The following is a 20759-nucleotide window of genomic DNA, read 5'->3' on the forward strand; positions in this document are numbered from 1 at the left end:
CTGCCACCCGAGTCACAGAAAATATTGACAGTGTGTGCCAGCAATCTGGATGCAAACTGCAGATCGCGTAACGGAAATGTATCCATCTGCATGCATCACAGCAGTTCGCTCACAGCCTCGGGCAGATAACACTCTCGCCGCGCTACAAGCACAGGTTGCCAAGCTCACCTTGCAAGTAGCTGCATTACGGACCCAGACAACCAGCTGCTGACTTCATCGCCACCGCTCACCAGGTAAGCACAGCCGCTCACCTTTGTCAGCAAGAATCTGTTGGTATCACCGATGGTATAGTTCTGAGGTGTGCAAGTGTAAACTGCTGAGAGAACAGAGAACTTAGCAGGAAGTCAGTGATGACGGCTATTGGCTCTCCAGACGGCTGCGGTTGACTGTTTGTAACAGAACATAGTACAAAGTTACAGTATTTGGTACACACGGGTGCTGATGTGTCAGTCTATTCATCTGCCTGTCTGCCATGTTGCAAATGTGATGACTGCCACCTTTTCACAGCCAATGGTTATACAATGACAATGTATGGTCTTGTCACATTAGTTTTGAACTTAAGCCTGCAGTGCAAAGTTGAATGGCAATTTGTCATAGCAGATGTGACACACCCCATACTTGGAGCGGATTTTTTATCATTGTATGGACTCCTGCCTGACCTTTGTCACCGACACCTTCGTGACACTATTACCAACCTAGCAAGCCAAGGTCGAGTGCATTGTGTGGATGACACAGCAGTATGAGTAGTTACTGGTGATTCTCTATTTATAGAGCTCCTCAGACAGTTCCCAGAGATCACATGCCAGACTCCCACACTAGCACCTGTGCAGCTCTCGACAGTGCACTATATTTTGACTACACCTGGGCCACCACTACATGCTCGACCACGCCGCTTGACACCCCAGAAACTGAAGATAGTTAAGCTGGAATTCTCGTACATGCCAGCACAAGTAATCTGCCGCCCATTGAGCATTAGTTGGTCATCTCCTCTACCAGTGATAGCAAAGTAGAATAACAGATGGCGTCCATGTGGCTACTGCAGAGAGCTCAGCGCCAGAACCATTCCAGATCGTTATCCAGTCCCACATATCAAAGATTTTACTTTCAATCTACAGTAAGCGAATCTTTTCCACATTGGACTTAGTTCGTGTGATTACCAGATACCTGTGGCACCTGATGGTGTATCTAAGACTGCTGTCTGCACACTGTTCGGACTCTTTGAATTTACCTGAATGCCTTTTGGACTTTGTAATGGTGCCCAAACGTTTCAACAATTCATGGATGAAGTGACACGTGACTTAGACTACCGTTATGTGTATATTGATGACGTTTTGGTCATATCAAATTCAGAGGCAGAACACTTATCACACTTACGACAGATCTTCACTCATTTACGTGCACATGACCTGCTCATCAACCTGTCGAAGTGCATTTTTGGAGCAACTGAAGTACAATTCCTAGGCTACACTATCAATGCTCAAGGCATACAGCCACCACAGGAGAAAGTAGACGCTATACTGAATTTTCCCCAGCCTACAACGGTGAAAGAATTATGTAGATTTCTTGGAATAACCAGTTTTTATGGTTGATTCATTAGCAATCATGCCTTCCTATCTGCACCACTGAATAAGTTCTTGCAAGGTCCACCGAAGCCGAAAGACAAACTCAAGTGGGACAGTGAGTCCGAGTTGGCATTTAACAAGCTGAAGAGTGCCATCGTAGAAGACATGCCGTTAACGCACCAGTTCCGCAGGCACCTCTCGCTCTGATGGTCGGCACATCTGCATCTGCAATCGGTGCTGCACTGCAACAGCAAATAGATGGGCACTGGCAGCCCTTAGCCTTTTTCAGTAAAAAGCTATCGCCATCTCAGCAGAATTGGTCCACTTATGATCTCAAACTGTATGCTGCATGTGCTGCTATTAAGAAATTTCATCACATGTTGAAAGGATAGCAGTTCACTCTCATCACAGACCATAAACCACTAACATATGCTTTCAGCCAGCGTCCTGAGAAGGCATCGCCACGTCAACTGCGACACCTTGACTGTATTGGACCGTTCACCACCAATATTGTACACGTTGAAGGAGAACTAAATGTGCCAGCTAATGCACTCCCAAGGATTGAAGCAATCACTGAAGCAGTTGATTTTGAAGCTCTCGCCGCAGCACAACAATCTGATAGTGAGCTCCAAGATTTGCTGGCGCAACCATCAGGTCTACAAATTCCCTGTATTACACTGCCTCTGTCAATGGTGCTGCTGTATTGTGATGTCGCCACTAACAAACCGAGACCTTTTGTGACTACTGACTTTTGCCAACAGCAATTGCCTCTTTGCAGAACTTCTCACATCCTGGAATACGAGCCACTACCAGCATGGTGAAGCGAGCTTTTTTCTGGCCACACATGGACAAAGATTGCAAGCAATATGTGTGACAATGTGTGGCCTGTCAACGGAATAAAGTTAGCCGGCACGTTAGATCACCTCTTGCCACATTTCTTCCTCCAAATCAGAGATTTGATCATGTCCGGCTAGACCTAGTAGGACCTCTCCCACCATCAGAAGGATACACCTACTGCCTTACAGTCACTGATTGTTTTACGTTCTTGCCCGAGGTGTTCCCGATCGCCAACATCACCGCCGAAACTGTCGCGACTGCATTCTTCAGGGGATGGATCGCCCGTTTTGGAGTGCCCTTACGAATCACAACAAAGGAAGACAGTTTGAGTCATATTTGTTCAAAGCACTCTCTATCCTAGTGGGTACAAGGTGCATTATAACTACAGCTTACCACCCGTCAGCAAATGGTTGAACTGAACGCATGCACCGTCAACTGAAAGTGTCGCTTCGATGTCATGACTCACAGTGGTGGACAGAGACGTTGCCCATTGTCCTCCTGGGTCTCCATGCATCACTGAAAGAAGACCTGAACGCCACGACTGCAGAACTTGTGTATGGCCAGCCAATAGGACTTCCCAGCGAGTTCTTTGCTAATTGTCAATTTGACATTTCAGATTTTGTACAAAAGCTGCATACACAAATCCGGCAGCTACGCCCCATTGCTCCAAGGGGTCAGCAGACTCGTCGCCCATTTGTGTTTGACGAGCTATGGAAATGCCAATATGTCTTCTTATGGCATGACGCAGTATGCAAGCCGCTGCAGCCACGCTACGATGGATCTTATTGTGTCTTCAGTAGGGAGAAGAAGACAGTCAATATCGATGTGATGGGTACACCAACCACCATCTCCATCGACAGGCGCAAACCAGCCTTCCGCACTCCATACACTGGTACGGGCGAATCTACACACACTATGGATATGACCGAAGCTCCAGCCACTTCACTGCACATCACAGGTCAGCCTCAACGGACGTCTGAGGCTACCTCTAATGCACCATCAGCAGCCTGTGCACGACCCATTGTAATGCGGTCCGGATGACATGTCCGTTTCAACACAAAGTACCATTGACACTAAGGAGGGAGTGGTGAAGTGCATTCCGATTTGAGTACTTTTCTATGATGCTTGATACATCCATCTCAGCCTCATTTCATCCTACACATTCAATACTTTTCAAATGCAAAGCCTTTACAACTAGTCAACTGTGACATTTTGGCAATATTTTCCCAAAATAATCTTTCTTTTCAATAAAATTAGTCTTAATGGTTTAGCTTTAACTATGAAAGTACATACACCCTCATTAAAATCTATCACTGCACTGTAGTAACACAAAAAATCCATTCCCCAAATACACGACGTTGACATTCGAGATACTACTAAGAAAGTGCATTCAGTGGCTATCCCTTGTAGTTCTACCGTCACCCTTATCTGTTTAGCAGTGTGTTGCACTAAATGCCCCTGAAACCGTGCAGCCCATTACCAGTAAGGTGAGTACCTTTCGTTGCTTACTAACCATATTTAGACAACTCATCGTCATCACACTAACTGTCGCTCCTGTATCTATGAGCACGTTAATCAGTACGTCATTAATTTTTACTTCGACAATTGCTTGCAAAATATATCCATTCATTTGTTTCCTGTTTTGGTTCTAACATGAGATCCTCACGAATATCACTTTCCTTATTATAGTCCAGTATATTTATTAACTCCCGACGTTTGCCTCCCTCCTCAATACCAGCCACCAAGATAAGGCCTAAAATGACTGACATTAATTTGACTATCCATTCTTTAGGTCCCTCAGCTGTTCATGCACCTCAGCTATATGAATTTCGTTTTCTGTTTGTGAATACGAACTATCCACAACTACACCTCTTCCATCTGACAAAGGTATAGGTCTGTTGGACCCGGAAGATTCACTTTTGGTGTTGAATTTCCCCAACCTACAATGTGCATCGGACAATTTCCCCAATTCGATTTATTCTGTAGATTTATAGAAACACAATTGTTCTTACTGCCATCATCACAATATTGAGGGTTCAATGATTGCCGCCCCCCATACTTTCTCTTTCTGTTAGTGGTTACAACATAAACTCATTGAAAACTTCCCGCTTCAGTCACCTGGTTGTTGTTTCCCACAAGATTCCCTTTTGAATACTGATAATTTGTGTTCCAATTCTGATTCTTCTTTTACGAGTGATCCAAATGATCATTAGCGTTCTTCGAATTACCATTATTTCAGTTAAATTCTCCAGAATGACTATTAATTTGGTTACTACTATTCCATGCGTTATTACTAGCGTTGTTCTTAGCATAATAATGGTTGTTGTTATTATTATGCCACTGTTTTGCATCCTTCATGAACATATCGATTAAATCGATCACGGATAGGAACTGTTCAACGTCAGAATGGGGAACATGAATTAATTTCTCTCGAATATTCAAAGGTACCCTACTTTTCAATATTCGAATCACTCCTCTGCTCGAAATTGGTTCTGTCCAACAATGCATTTAGGTCAAGTAGAGTTCAAAATAATGCCTAAGGGTTTCCTTTTTCAAATTACAAAATTCCGGTTGATATACTTCCTTATGCAGTTTCTCTTGTTTGCTTAAGGACCAATATTTAGCTAGAAATGATCTCTCAAATTAAGAAGACGAGTTACCGGTCTCAATAACTTCAGCGGCCCATAATGCTGCTTCTCCTACAATCTTCAACACTATAAACTGTAATTTATCATATTTTGTTCAACTACGGGGAAATATTCTTTTAAATGAATTGATAATCACTCTGGGGTTGATATAATTCTTTTCATTTGAAAATGTGGGCAACTATGACTTTTGAAAATACTATGTTCGACTTTTAATGACAAAATACATTCTCCCTGAATGTAGGGATCATCCTCCTCATCTGACTGACAATTCGTTTCCCACGGTTCACCTACACAAGTGCTATATTGCATTCGTGGGCGTTTTCTGTCGAAGTTAATTTCACGTTGTTGCGTATTTGTTCATTTTCCTCTGTGGGCAAGTACGCCATTGCGCACTTGAACTGCCCACCAGCGCAGTTGCACCAAGGCACGAGTGGTGACCAGAAGATGCTCGAACTGTGGCGGCTCACAAACTGCAAACTCGCGTAGCTGTGGCTATATTAAGAAGCCTCGTCACCAGCCCGCCGTGACACGCCCCGTAGCGGCGACTAAAACCAAGACGGCAGTTGCACAAAGACAAGAGGGGCCGCCATATTTAGGAGCTTCGCCGCCAGCCCGCCGTGACATGCCCCACGGTGGTGCCTGGCACAAAGACAGCAGTTGCACTAAGACAAGAGGGGTGGCCAGCAGATGCACGACCTGCGGTGGCTCACACGCCGCAAACTCGCGTAGCTGCGACTATCTTAAGGAGCCTCGCTGCCAGCCCACCGTGACACGCCTGGCGTCAAGAAGGCAGTTGCAACAAGACACGAGGGGCGGCTATCATAAATAAGGAGCTTCGCCGCCAGCCTGCCGTGACACGCCACATGGCGGTGGCTGGCGCCAAGACGGCAGTTGCACCAAGTCACAAGGGATGGCCAGCAGATGCGCGAACTGCGGCGGCTCACACGGCGCAAACTTGCATAACTGCGGGTATCTTAAGGAGCTTCACCACCAGCCCGCCGTGACACACTCCACGGCGTTGCCTGTCGCCAAGATGGCAGTTGCAACAAGACACGAGGGGTGGCCAATAGATGCGCAAACTGTGGTGGTTCAAACACGACAAACTCACGTAGCTGCGGCTATCTTAAGGAGCCTCGCTGCCAGCCTGCCGTGACACGCCCCACGGCGGCGCCTGGCGCCAAGACAGCAGTTACACCAAGACACAAGGTGCATCTATCTTAATGAGATTCGCCGCCAACCTGCAGTGAATTGCCCCACGGCGGTGCCTAGCACCAAGACAGCAGCTCCACGAAGACACAAGGGGCATCTACCTTAAGGAGCTTCACCGCCAGCCCACCATGACATGCTCTATGACAGTGCCTGTTGCAAAGACGGCAGTTGCACCAAGACCGAGGGTTGGCCAGTAGATGCGCGAACTGCGGCTTCTCACATGCTGCAAAGTCGCGTAGCTGCTGCTATCTTAAGAGCCTCGCCGCCAGCCGACAGTGACACGCCCCGCGGCGGTGCCTGTTACCAAGAAGGCAGTTGTACCAAGAAACGAGGGGCAGCTATCTCAAGGAGTTTCGCCGCCAGCCCGCCGTGACATGCCCCACGCCGGTGCCTGGCACAAAGACAGCAGTTGCACTAAGACACGAGGGGTGGCCAGCAGATGCGCAAACTGCAGTGGCTCACACATCGCAAACTCGCGTAACTGCCGCTATCTTAGGGTGCCTCGCCGCCAGCCTGCCGTGACACGCCCCGCGGCAGCACCTGGTGTCAAGATGGCATTTGCAGCAAGACACAAAAGGCGGCTATCTTAAGGAGCTTTACCTCCAGCCCGCTGTGACACGCACCACGGTGTTGCCTGGAACCAAGACGGCAGTTACAAGACACAAGGGGCAGCTATCTTAAGAAGCTTCACTGCCAGCCCACCATGACACACCACACTGCGGCGCCTGGCACCAAAATGGCAAAATGGCGAACTGCAGTGGCTCACATGCTGCAAACCTGTGTAGCTGGGGCTATCTTAAGTGCCTCTTGACAGCCCACCTTGACATGCTACGCGGCGGCGCCTGTTGCCAAGACGGCATTTGTACCAAGACATGAGGGGTGGCTATCTTAATGAGCATTGCTGCCAGCCGGACGTGAAATGCCCCATGGCAGTACCTAGCGCCAAGACAGCAGTAGCAGCAAGACATGGGGGGTGGCCAGGAGATGCTCGAATTGCAGCAGCTCACATGCTGCAAATTCTCATAGCTATGGCTATCTTAAGGAGCCTCGCCGCCAGCCCGCCATGACACGCCCCGTGGCGGTGCCTGGCAGCAAAACGGCAGTTGCACCAAGACACGAGGTGCGGCTATCTTAATGAGCTTCACTGCCAGCCCTCCATGACACACCCTACGGTGGTGCCTAATGCCAAGGTGGCCACCCCGCCCCCCCACCCTATAGTGAAGGGCACGAGCCGCGCCGACTCGAAGCCGCCACTGACGACGCCATGGCCAGCTTCCAAGCCACCTTTGCAGCCGAACCATCCACGCTGAAAGAAGAGCTCGCAGCTGTTCAACCAGGAGCTGCCTGAGGAGTTGCGAGTTCTCATGAAGAAGATTCCGGCTCCCGCACATGCCTCCCGTGTGTGAGGCACCGATGGGTGTGTACGCCACCACGCAGACGCACATCGACTCGTCGCCTGTAGCAGTGCAGGTGGCGATGGACGTCTACTCACTTGGACTGCCTGTTGCTGTGGCGGCAGTCCCACATACCAGGGAAGATGCACCACCGGTCACCCCACACAAAAAGGAAGAGACATTCGAGAAGGAGAAGCTGCCGCTGTGCCTGCCACTTGCTGATAAGTGCAGTGTGCAGCCCTTCCTTAAGAAGGTCGTGGCATCCATAAAGGATGGGTCATACCCTCACGCAGACAACCCATATCCTTTTCCGCCGCCAGATGTTCCCAAGCCCCCCCCCCCTTCCCCACCACCCGTGCGACCTCTGCCACACCTGTAGCCTGTTGCATGAGGTAGTTTCTCCGAAGGGGCTGCGAGCGATCAACATCCTCCCCATCTTCACCCCCCAGCGACTGGGAACACCTCTTCCAGGTCTCAGAGAAGTGCCTGAAGGAGGAGTAGCGTTCCGGCATAAGACAACATGTCCCAGAGGATGCAGCTGCCATCGCCTATTTCGAAAATCTTTGAAAGTAGCCTGAGGACCACCCGAGCCAGAGGCCATCATTACCACCATTGTCTAACATGGAGGAACAGCAGCTATGCTGCTTAAGACTCCTGAACCATCAGAGTTGATGTTCAATCCGTGTTTTTAGTGAGCGAGCAAGCAAGCAGAATCACTTCCTGACTGTTGCTCGGTAGACCGGGTGTTAGTAATTGCTGATTTACAACCCTTAGTACATTCATCAACTATTTTATCTTCAATGTGACGAAATTCATTAACAGAAGCCTCTATCAATGGATTATTGTTTGTCACCTGTCCATGAACTTGATTTTGCGCACTCTCAACGGCCGAACGAACTCTTCTGTTAATATCTCCTGTTTTGTTTTCTATCCATTTCGATAGATCTTCCTCCAGTTTCTTAGTTTGATCTAGCACATAAGTAGCCACTTTACCCAACAAATTTTTCTCCAAATCATTTATATGACCTGACAATTCCTCTTCTCATTCCATGATGCAAATGTTATTCTCAGCCAAGGCATTAACTTTTTCAGACATAGCCCCAAATTGTTCTGAAAAAGTATTGACATTTTCATTGATTTTATCGACACGATCAATAATCCTAATATCTTCCTTTTCTCGGTTTTCTAACCTTAACTCTAGACTGTCAAACTTACAATCGACTTTAGTCTGTTGTTCAGCTAGTTTAGCCTCCCAAATTGCAATTAATTTAGCCTGTTGTTCAGAAAACTTAATTTCTAAAGCCTGTTGGTGATCAATGAATTTAGCATCTATAGATGCTTGCTGTTCTGTTAACTTAGCATCTATGTTAGCAAACTTACTGTCCATATCAGAAAACTTAACATTTAAGGTCACTTGCTGTTCAGCGAACCTATTGTTCATGTCAGAGAATTTAACTTTCAAACAATCCATCCTAGACAATTTTACTACTATAGCTCTAAGGACATCTATATTTCCTCATCACCTTGGTGTAGCATTCGTCATATACTCATTGATGGCTTTATCCTTAGGATCAGAAGTATTATCATCAGATATTTTTTCTTTACTTTCTAGCCCATAGTCAGATACATTAGTGGGGTTAATTATGTCTGACTTGACAAAAGATTGTACTCCCACATTGACAATCGTTCTGTTGATATCCTCATGGTCTGATACTTCACTTAATTCATCACAAGGTTCCGGATCAATTTTGTCGAAATTGCTACGCGACCTTCTATCTCTTCTTGACATTTGAAATCTTGTTAACCACTTTTTGCTAGTACCGACACTAGCTATGGTCATAATCGTCACACAGTATTAATCTTATTCTCTACTCGACAACAGCACAATAAAATTCTTACAATTACCAGTTTGGTGAAGCAATAAAATATACCGTACCTGGATAATCACTTACTTTGAGTAGTGATTACTATTTATCATCTGCTTGTGCGCTGTCGTAGTCTCGCTCACGTCACTGTCGGCAGCTGATGTCGCTGTCTCGACCAATGTTCTGCTCTGGTTCAGTCCTCCAACGCGTTGTGTCGCTCCCTCTGCAGATGTGTTCATGTGTCTCGTAGTTGCAAAGCATCGACCCGCACTCTGCAGTCGTTGTCGCGTCGGGCCCCACATTGTGGCACCAAATAATGTGACATCTCATTTTGTTTCGGCCCAATGGTGATGGTTGTCCCAGTCAAGATGACGTGGAACGGAATCTGTCGACCACAACAACGCCAATCTGTAACTATTATAAAAACAAAAGCTCACCCAGTTGGCCATGCGGTCTAACGCACGACTTTCCGGGTGGGAAGGAGCGCCTGGTCCCCGGCACGAATCCACCCGGCGGATTTGTGTCGAGGTCCGGTGTGCCGGCCAGACTGTGGATGGTTTTTAAGCGGTTTTCCATCTGCCTTGATGAATGCGGGCTGGTTCCCCTTATTCCGCCTCAGTTACACTATGTCGGCGATTGCTGCGTAAACAAGTTCTCCACGTACACGTACACCACCATTACTCTACCACACAAACATAGGGGTTACACTCGTCTGGTGTGAGATGTTCCCTGGGGGGGTCCACCGGGGGCCAAACCGCACAATAATCCTGGGTTCGGTATGGGGCGGCAGAGGGGTGAAGTGGACTGCGGTTGTCGTCATGGGGTTGTGGACCACTGCGGCTGTGGCAGGGACGAAACCTCTCTGTCATTTCTAGGTCCCCGGTTAACATACAATACAACACAATTATAAAAAACAAACTCCTCATGCAGTTTGGTTATTTTTCAGATACTGTCTCTCAAAACTGAAATCAACGTCTCGATGGAGCAGCACGCCAGAGTGTGTGTGGGCCACCCTTGCTTGTAATTAAAGCAATTGTGTTCGATGTCGATGTCTATCGATCTTCTCCACTTATAAATACACTCCTGGAAATTGAAATAAGAACACCGTGAATTCATTGTCCCAGGAAAGGGAAACTTTATTGACACATTCCTGGGGTCAGATACATCACATGATCACACTGACAGAACCACAGGCACACAGACACAGGCAACAGAGCATGCACAATGTCGGCACTAGTACAGTGTATATCCACCTTTCGCAGCAATGCAGGCTGCTATTCTCCCATGGAGACGATCGTAGAGATGCTGGATGTAGTCCTGTGGAACGGCTTGCCATGCCATTTCCACCTGGCGCCTCAGTTGGACCAGCGTTCATGCTGGACGTGCAGACCGCGTGAGACGACGCTTCATCCAGTCTCAAACATGCTCAATGGGGGACAGATCCGGAGATCTTGCTGGCCAGGGTAGTTGACTTACACCTTCTAGAGCACGTTGGGTGGCACGGGATACATGCGGACGTGCATTGTCCTGTTGGAACAGCAAGTTCCCTTGCCGGTCTAGGAATGGTAGAACGATGGGTTCGATGACGGTTTGGATGTACCGTGCACTATTCAGTGTCCCCTCGACGATCACCAGTGGTGTACGGCCAGTGTAGGAGATCGCTCCCCACACCATGATGCCGGGTGTTGGCCCTGTGTGCCTCGGTCGTATGCAGTCCTGATTGTGGCGCTCACCTGCACGGCGCCAAACACGCATACGGCCATCATTGGCACCAAGGCAGAAGCGACTCTCATCGCTGAAGACGACACGTCTCCATTCGTCCCTCCATTCACGCCTGTCGTGACACCACTGGAGGCGGGCTGCACGATGTTGGGGCGTGAGCGGAAGACGGCCTAACGGTGTGCGGGACCGTAGCCCAGCTTCATGGAGACGGTTGCGAATGGTCCTCGCCGATAGCCCAGGAGCAACAGTGTCCCTAATTTGCTGGGAAGTGGCGGTGCGGTCCCCTACGGCACTGCGTAGGATCCTACGGTCTTGGCGTGCATCCGTGCGTCGCTGCGGTCCGGTCCCAGGTCGACGGGCACGTGCACCTTCCGCCGACCACTGGCGACAACATCGATGTACTGTGGAGACCTCTCGCCCCACGTGTTGAGCAATTCGGTGGTACATCCACCCGGCCTCCCGCATGCCCACTATACGCCCTCGCTCAAAGTCCGTCAACTGCACATACGGTTCACGTCCACGCTGTCGCGGCATGCTACCAGTGTTAAGGACTGCAATGGAGCTCCGTATGCCACGGCAAACTGGCTGACACTGATGGCGGCGGTGCACAAATGCTGCGCAGCTAGCGCCATTGGACGGCCAACACCGCGGTTCATGGTGTGTCCGCTGTGCCGTGCGTGTGATCATTGCTTGTACAGCCCTCTCGCAGTGTCCGGAGCAAGTATGGTGGGTCTGACACACCGGTGTCAATGTGTTCTTTTTTCCATTTCCAGGAGTGTATAGCGACTGCACCACCCGATAATGCAATGACTCCCTTGATCTGAAATGATAACCAAATGTCCTTTTGGGTGTTCGCGACAGACTTCTCAGTTTATGCAAAATTGCTGACTGTAGTCCTTATGCCCAGTTTGAGAATGGGTATTCAAACTTTGGGTGTTCGTGACAGACTTTTCAGTTTATGCAAACTTGCTGATTGTAGTTCTTATGCCCAGTTTGAGAATGGGTATTCAAACTTTGAAAATATAATATCTTGAATCATCAGTCCATCAACCAAGCAGATGTCACATCATGATTTTTGTGAGGATATTGAGTTGTCAATTATTATTCTGTCAATTATTATTATATCACCAAGGCATCGCTATGTCGCGTATTCAACAACTACATGACGTAATTCCAGAGATAACATACCCTTGAGCGATGTTCAGAATGCGTCATATTTCGATGTAAACGTATTGCTGTTTACAGTTAAATTGTCACTAAATCACTTTTCACATTTATGTTATTCGAAGAATTAGTTAATTCCACAAATACAATTTAAATGTTCATTAGATGATGTATGCGACACGAAGAATTAAAGCTAAATTAAAGTTTATTGTTCTTCATACTTATTTGTCCCTACACTGAGCACACACACCGATTTTTCATTCAGGGGATTGCGTCTGTTAGCATCAGCAATTCTAACTTTGACGATAGCTTCTGACAACACGGCGCAATTGTAAGTTCTTCATGACTGCATTTATCTGTTGCCTACTCAAGTCTAATAATTGAGTTTATGTCAGCGATCAGTCTCTTTCTGTGTCTGTTGATGTTCGTGACTATTAAGTATCACGAAGGCTAAGTCCCACCACAAATCGGCAATCACATGCGCTATTTTTTTGTCACATATATCACCTATCCCATTATCTGTCTAAACGGTAAAGATGATTTTACTTCAGTCCGACTTCTGACTAATACCATAGTCTAATATAACAGCCGCGACACTTTGCCTCGATTTTGTTGCCTGCAGCGCCAGCAGTGCCTCAAGCAGCAAGTAAGTTAAACTGTGAGTTGGGCGCAATCGTGAAAGCGAATAGTGGTTGTTTATTTTGATTTTTGCAATGGTTTCTACAAGCGGGAGCATTTGTAGTGCAATAAATTGCAGCAACAACAGGAAGATGACACCACAGCTGTCTTTTTTTTTTTTTTTTTTTAGGTTTCCTAAGGATCCTAGGTTTCACTTGCAAACTATATGTGTATTAATGATTAATATTTCGTTTTAGGAGCAGAAAATGGCTAGTTAATAGCCGACAAGAAGACCTTATAAAAAAGACCCAGTTTATCTGTATAATAATATTAGGTTTTGTTCGCTACATTTCGAAAAAAAACCAGTTCATGAATGCAGATAATAATAAACTCACGTGGAATGCAGTGCCCACACTGTTTGAAATCCCAAATGAGCTACCTCAACTGACAATGAAGAGGAAACTGCCACAAAGATTCGACAGTTCATCTAAAGCTGTAAAGCAGTCCTGTGACACAGAAGCAGCCAGTTCAACTCTCCATGTATCAGTGCCAGATGTGTGTGAGTCGTCAACACAGACCTGCTCTGATGATGAAGTGGTTAGATTAATGATTTTGTCTTACAAAAGCGTAATGTTTGGTATGTATTTCATTCACTTCTGTTGTTAGTCACTTAATTTTCGTTCCTTCCTTCGTGTGATGACATTATTTTGTTAGCACCTTGTTCACTGACAGATTGTTTGAAAATTATTCAAATATTTGGCTTTGCGTGAAACGTAATGTACTCAGCTCATTATAATGTTGTTTTCTACATGTTTCTCCCACTATTTGGCAGCTGCTTGTCCAACTCAGAATAATATAAAGATGAAGGTCATACTTGTGGCAACAGGCGACAATGACATACACAGTAGGCCTACAGAATGATAAATGAGCTGTTGATTGCTTTTGCATGTAGAGGTACATATCTGTGCTTCTGACGTGTGAATCTGTGTGTTTACATTCTTTGATATCAACGTGGTAAGCTGAAATTCCATCCTGCGTCTCAAGTGTTTCTTCACGAATGTCTTGTAGCTTGCGCTTATTTTAGAATCATTTTTAGAAACATGAGTTATGTTGCAAAAGGGCATTTACGGCCGGAGTGGCCGAGCGGTTCTAGGCGCTACAGTCTGGAACCGCGCGACCACTACGGACGCAGGTTCGAATGCTGCCTCGAGGCCGGCCGCAGTGGTCTAGCGGTTCTAGGCGCGCAGTCCTTCACATAACCCCATAAGAAGCGGTTACAGAGTGTGAGATCAGGAGATCTTGGTGGCCGAAAGGGCAGAGCCAGGTTCTCACCTCCCTACGACAGATCCAGGGCTGAGGAAGAGAGTCATACAAGAAGCCTCGTACATCACAGTGCCTACAGAATGATAAATGAGCTGTTGATTGCTTTTGCATGTAGAGGTACATATCTGTGCTTCTTACGTGTGAATCTGTGTGTTTACATTCTTTGATATCAACGTGGTAAGCTGAAATTCCATCCTACGTCTCAAGTGTTTCTTCACGAATGTCTTGTAGCTTGCGCTTATTTTAGAATCATTTTTAGAAACATATACGCTTTCTGATACTACACAAACCCTTGGAAGCTAGAAAATAACTCAAATATTTCGAAAATTACGTAGAAAATGGATGCAAAACGAACATTATGCTTACGACGCATCTGACGTTCACCTTACTCGCTGCTTGGAGCGCTAGTGTCGCTCCATCTGTCAAACGGTAACAACTTTTACAGCAGTGTGTGTCGTGACTGTTATGTTAGACTGTACTAATACTTCCAACCGTAAAACTTTTAAACTTCAGATCGGTTTTAAAACAATCTAGTAGTGATTAATATGCCTACTGCTATTGCAGGAGTACAAGAGAGAAGTGAAGTTAACATCCCCATTGCCGAGTTACATTGTAGTCAGAGAACTTACAGCTCGATGTGGCTACAACCATGGAGGTAAGAATATTCTTACCTCCATGGCTACAACTCTCTTTAGGATAAATATTATCTTTGCTCAGTTTATGGTCTGGGCTTTAAACTTCATAAATAATAATTTTTTGAATTCTTTCTTTAAAGTTTCTGTTTTGTATCATATGGTATTCTTTCACTCAGTCCTTTCTTTATGATAAACATTAGTATTTGCGTAACATTATTGTTAATCAAACCGTCAAGAGTGTAAATTTTGTTGTCAGTAGCTGTCATCACTGTCAGGATGATTGATTTTTCTATTTCTTTTTGCAACAAAAGAGTGCTCATTATGGGTTCTATAATTGGGGTGTTACACAACCAAAACTGCAGGAGCCTACAGTGAGGAAAATGGGTTAAGTACCACTACAGGTGAAGAACAGTAAGGCTCCAAGAACCAATGGCTTAACAGTAGAACTGCTGAAGCAATGTGGAGAAGTGAGCACAAAAGTGCTGTATGGAATTATTCTGCAGTTCTGGAAAAATGTAAAAATACCCAAGGAACGGCAATAAGCAGTAATATACAGTGTATCAAATATACAAGAATGGAAAAAGAACCAGGAGTGAGAGTTACAGGAATATATTATTATTAGGTTGTGCATATGAGATCTTTGCTTCATTCTGTTACTAAATTTACATGGAGGAAAAGCTTGAAGAACACCAGGCCTGATTTCGGAAAGGCATGTCAAAGACAGACTAAATGATCATTCCCAGACAAGTAATTGACATGTGTGGAAACTTGGTAAGAGGGTATAATGCTTGTTTTTCGATTTTAGGAAAACCTATGGTAACATCCACAGACAAAGCATATTGAGGATAATGGAAGAATCAAAGGTATATTCAGAATTGTTAAGACTAGCCAGAATGTGCAGTGAGGAAAAGGAATGTATATTAGAGACTGACATCAGAAGCCATGTGATTCCTCTTCCACTTCCCTATAGATATTTCTTGCAACCTATCAGGCTCAGCCAGGCTGTTATGGTGTGATAAGTCCATGGGCATTGCTCAACCCATTGTCCTGGCTGTGTTACATCACCAAGTTTTCGCTATTTTGCAAAATATTTCAGATATATCTTGTCCAATATCAACTATGTTGCACAATGGATGGAGGCGATCCCTCTTGTTGATATTACGGCGGATTCTACAGCATGAGCATTTGTATCTTCCTGGATAGCTAGATTCGAGTGCCCTACATCCATCACCACTAATGAAGGTAGGCAGATTACTGTTATTTAATGAACTTTGCACACTCTGTGGTATGGACTATGCTTGTCAGTTGCTCAGTGATTGTGTGTGATGAGCCTCCTCCCTTGTCTCACTAGACTCTGCATGTGATCTTCTGCTGTCTCGGGTTCAACCACACATTGTGTGTCACCTACTGTTCCCCCAGTGTGTTCTATATTTTCTCCTGAGCTACAGCATTTCTTCCACCTTCTCCTACAGTACCCCTACAATTACCATCATCAAGATTTGCTTTTCTATCATCACTTCTCGGTGCCCGCATGATGAGCTTTCCTTACAGCTACAAGATATATCACACTTCGTTCTCCGTATGAGGGGCACTTCACATGGGCCACACCCACTGACACATAACCATCCTGTGCACAATCCCTGTTGCAGATGGGGTGGATGCAATCGGAATAATAATGACACTCGGCACCAATGGAATGCTCAAGATAAGCATCGCCTCTCCTTCGTCAGTGCCAGCTCCCGTGCCATTCCAGGTCACATGTACAGGTTGACTGGTCCGTTCTCCTTATTGGATGGTGGATTGTACCTTCTGTAGTCCACTTTGCATGAATGTCCATGACTCTGTGAGAAATGGTCCATCCGTGCCTTCCATTTGAACCAACCATGGTGTGGGTGGTTATGCTACCTTGCACAATCAACCAGTATGCTTCAAGTGACCTACAACACCCCTGCTGTATTTGACAACATCCATTTCCCCTCCCCAGTGCTCCACACTCCTAGGAAGGCGGACAGGGGGGGGGGGGGGCAGCTCTGTGGTGATCATGGATTGCCAGTAACTCTGGAATGAGGAGTGCTCTATCTTTGGAGTCAGTGAGCTTTGGAAATGGTGTGACTTCAATTGTTTTTGAATGCTGTGCTAGGTTTCATGCAGTCATGCATGAATAAAGTGTGGTTGACTGGTTATTTCTATCCATGGAATTCATCAGCATTGATAGAATATCTGCAAAGGCAACACAGTCTCGTGAAAGAATGTTGTCAGCTATGTCAGTGTTAAAGGAGTGCTGATTTTATTTATTTATTCCTGGACTAACTCACAACTTAACTGCAGACAACTGGTTTCACAGTTACATTTGAAAATGGAAGAGCAGCGACTGAAAGAGGTGAGGATGTTGTTGCTACAGCAAAAGAAAGGTGATGCAAAATAAATCTGAAGTACTGGAATATGTTAAACAGTATGAAGCTATATGGATTAGTAGATTTCATTGCAATAATAGATATGAATGTCTGTCAAACAAAATGAAAAGCTTCTTTAAAGAGAAAGGAATCCATTATGAACTGATGATGAAATGTACCACAACAAAATGGAGTGAGTGAGCAGATGAATAGCAACATTAAAAACTAGGCTAACTGCATCCTGTTGAACAGTAAACTTGGAAAATCTCTCTGGTCAGAAGCAGAACAAACTATTCTTTACTTGATAAACAGTACACTAACATCTGCATTAAAAATGATAGTCTCTGCTAGTTTGCAGTATGATGAAATGCCAAAGTTGCAGAAACTGAAAATGTGTGGTTGTGTGACATATTTATAACTACTGGAGAAGTGATTGCTGGAAAGTTTGATTCCAGAATAAAGAAAGGCTTCATTGTTGGATATTATGTTAATGGATATCATCTATAGTGTACAGAAGAGAGACTGTCTATGGAGAGTCATCAAGTTTGATAAAAATCATTTTGATTTTAATAATGAGGATTGGTTCTCTTGCAAAGATGTCACAAAGAATGAGGTTTGCATTCATGAATAAACTGTCAGTGACTGCAGAAATGACTCCATGTCAAGTGATAATGAAGCTGAAGATATGAAATCTCCTGAAATCCACAGAAGTGTAAGAGGAAGGAAATATCTGGCATGGATAGAAGGCTGTGCTGAATTATCACTGAATGTAGAAATGTATGTCAAGACTGTTCCAGACACTTTCAGTGACATTTGCAGCAGATCAGATAAAGAAGATTGGCTTTATGCTGTAGCAGAAGGGATGTGATTAACAATTGAAAACAGTATAACTGTTATGAATCATGAAAAATTGATAGCAAACTGGGTGGATGTAAAAAATGTTTTCCTTCATGGAGGTATAGATGAAGAAATTTATGTAAAGATGACAGAAGGATTTAATGTAGAACCAGGTATTGTTGGTCAGCTAAACAAAGCAATTCATAGTATAATGCAGGACTCAATATCTCAGAATTTAAACATTCATAAGTTTGTTAAAGATGTGTGCTTTGTCCGAAGCAGATGTACAGTGGGGCTGTTACTGAATGGATGTAATATTATAAACATTTAATTTTTTGTATTTCAATTGATGTTCGCCAGTGCCTTCTGCCTGGCGGCTAGTTTCAGCTCGTAAGTCACATTGCATTGAACCGGACAGAACCACTTTGAAACTCACATATTGAATCATCAGCAGGTAAACCCATGTGTTACTGATGAGGTAACACTACTGAACCGTGCGTCTACAATTTGGCTGTCCAATGGGGAGGTTTGGAGGTGGTCACGTGTGGATAGAGCCACGGCCAGCTGCTGGGTGTGGACACACTGTCCATTCTCTTCTGCTGGCAGCTTCTGACCCAATTAGATGCTCTCCTCTCCTGCTCTCTTGGGCAGCAGCCCATTCAGTTTCGGTGGCTTCTCTAGGCCTGCCTTTTTATTATTGCATTAAATCACTATGCCCTTATAAAATGTTTAACTTCTTCACCTCAATGGGTGACTACTGCTTTTCCTTCCTCACAAATCCTGACACTTTAACACAGTGCTGATGAGTGTCTATATACTGTTACACAGTAGTATTGTGGACAAATATAAAATTTTCTTATAGTTCTCTCCAGCTAGCACCAAGCCAAGGCAATCCAGGCAATGCCTGATGTTATACTCAAAATGACAAACACACAGATAGCCAATATTGTGGAAGCAGAACAAATCCAGAAGATATTGCCTCACCTCATGTGAGCAAGAGGCCAGAATTGTAAACTCAGCAACACTACTTGGGTAAGTAGAAGACATCATGACATTCTAATAGCATAGCTTGATTTCACAAGAGAGAGTACAAATTTTACAAAAAACACCTATCAGCTTGGTGATATGGGAAAAAGACGACAAGCTAAATTCCTGAAAGCCACTCTTGCAAAACAGAGGGGTGGTGAAGACCACTGATGAGCCCAGAAAAGGAGGCCACATTTGGTCATCACTGGCATACATAACATCATTGCTTCGGACAAGCAGAATGGCTTCAGAGCCTTGATGTCTTCACATTGTGAGACACCAGCTATGAGGCTGAGCCTATGATGTGCTGCCACCGGTCACCAAGATGACTTCCACCTTTGATTCTGCTACATGTCTAGTCTGCTGCACTCGGTTGTTGTGAGCTGCCAATGTCGCAACCATTGATGAGAAAATTTTGAGACTTCTGCCTTTGACTTACTGAGTCAAGCTGATTGTGTGTGGTGCTTTGTTAACCTATCAAAGTATTCAGGAAGTGTGTTAGCTGCTGCGGCTCCTGACTAGTACTTCAAAGCAGCCGTTGATGTCCTTAGTCTTCTGTAGTGGAAGGGCAATGCTGTTACTCATTTTTCACATTGTGAAGAGTTACTGAGAGGTTACCTGAGCACAATCCTTTGATGAGAATGCACTAATAATGTGCAGTTTTCCTCCCGGGCAGCAACGCCGGTTGTATGTGCTATGCTTGCCACCAACCAGGCCTGCTACCCACCCAACAACATGATTATGTAAGGTAGATGCCACAGGGTGACGTCCTCCGCAGATTGCTGTGACAGCATCTACACATTCTGAGGCTATTTGATGTCCTTCTGCTGGCTTAGGCATCAATACAGAGAGGAATACATGACTGTAAAATTTAATATAATAAATTCCGATTCTGCTTGTGTCAGTAGTGCCCAGTGGACCAACTGACCTGCTCACTGCACTCCAGCCTCCCTCATCCTGACAACAGTAGGGGTCTCAACCCAGGCCCATGCAGTCAAGTAACTTACATTTATGTTTTTATTTGCACATGATGATATCATTTTAGGGAATGGTAAGATGAAAGTTGAGTAATTCAAATTCCTTTAAGAAGTAAACTTAAAATGAGAGGTTTTTGAGTTTTTGAGACTGTTCTTGGGAATTAAGTTAGATAACAGGGAGGACACAATAATTTTCTGTCAGGAAACTTATTTGGAGCATCTGTTGAAGAGGTTTGGTATGAATGAAAGCAATCACATTAACACATCCCTAGAACTGAATTACAGAGTAGTTGAGGGTGATGAAAGAATACATGAGAAAGAGCCTTGCAGGGAGTTAATGGGATGTTTGCTTTGTGTAACTCAAAGAGCACTATCTGATTTTTTAAATATGCTGTTAATTATTTCAGTCATTATCAAAGTGATCCAAAGAATCACATTGGAAATTTTTAAAGTGAATACTGCATTGCATAAAAGGCATAGATGCATTATAAAAATGAGAAAAATGGTGAGACTGCAGTAGCCTATTTTGGTACTGACTGAGGCAACAGT

General features: G+C 45.0%; 1 long non-coding RNA gene across 1 annotated transcript in view; it reads right to left on the bottom strand.

The window, feature by feature from the left end:
- LOC124777788 overlaps nucleotides 1-20759 on the bottom strand; it is a 36024-nt gene that overhangs the window by 7981 nt on the left and 7284 nt on the right. The window contains exon 2 of the long non-coding RNA XR_007015783.1: nucleotides 9587-9900. This is a non-coding gene — a long non-coding RNA (uncharacterized LOC124777788). The remainder of the gene's footprint in view (nucleotides 1-9586; nucleotides 9901-20759) is intronic.

Source organism: Schistocerca piceifrons, chromosome 2, assembly GCF_021461385.2.
Source record: "Schistocerca piceifrons isolate TAMUIC-IGC-003096 chromosome 2, iqSchPice1.1, whole genome shotgun sequence".
Taxonomy (NCBI): domain Eukaryota; kingdom Metazoa; phylum Arthropoda; class Insecta; order Orthoptera; family Acrididae; genus Schistocerca; species Schistocerca piceifrons.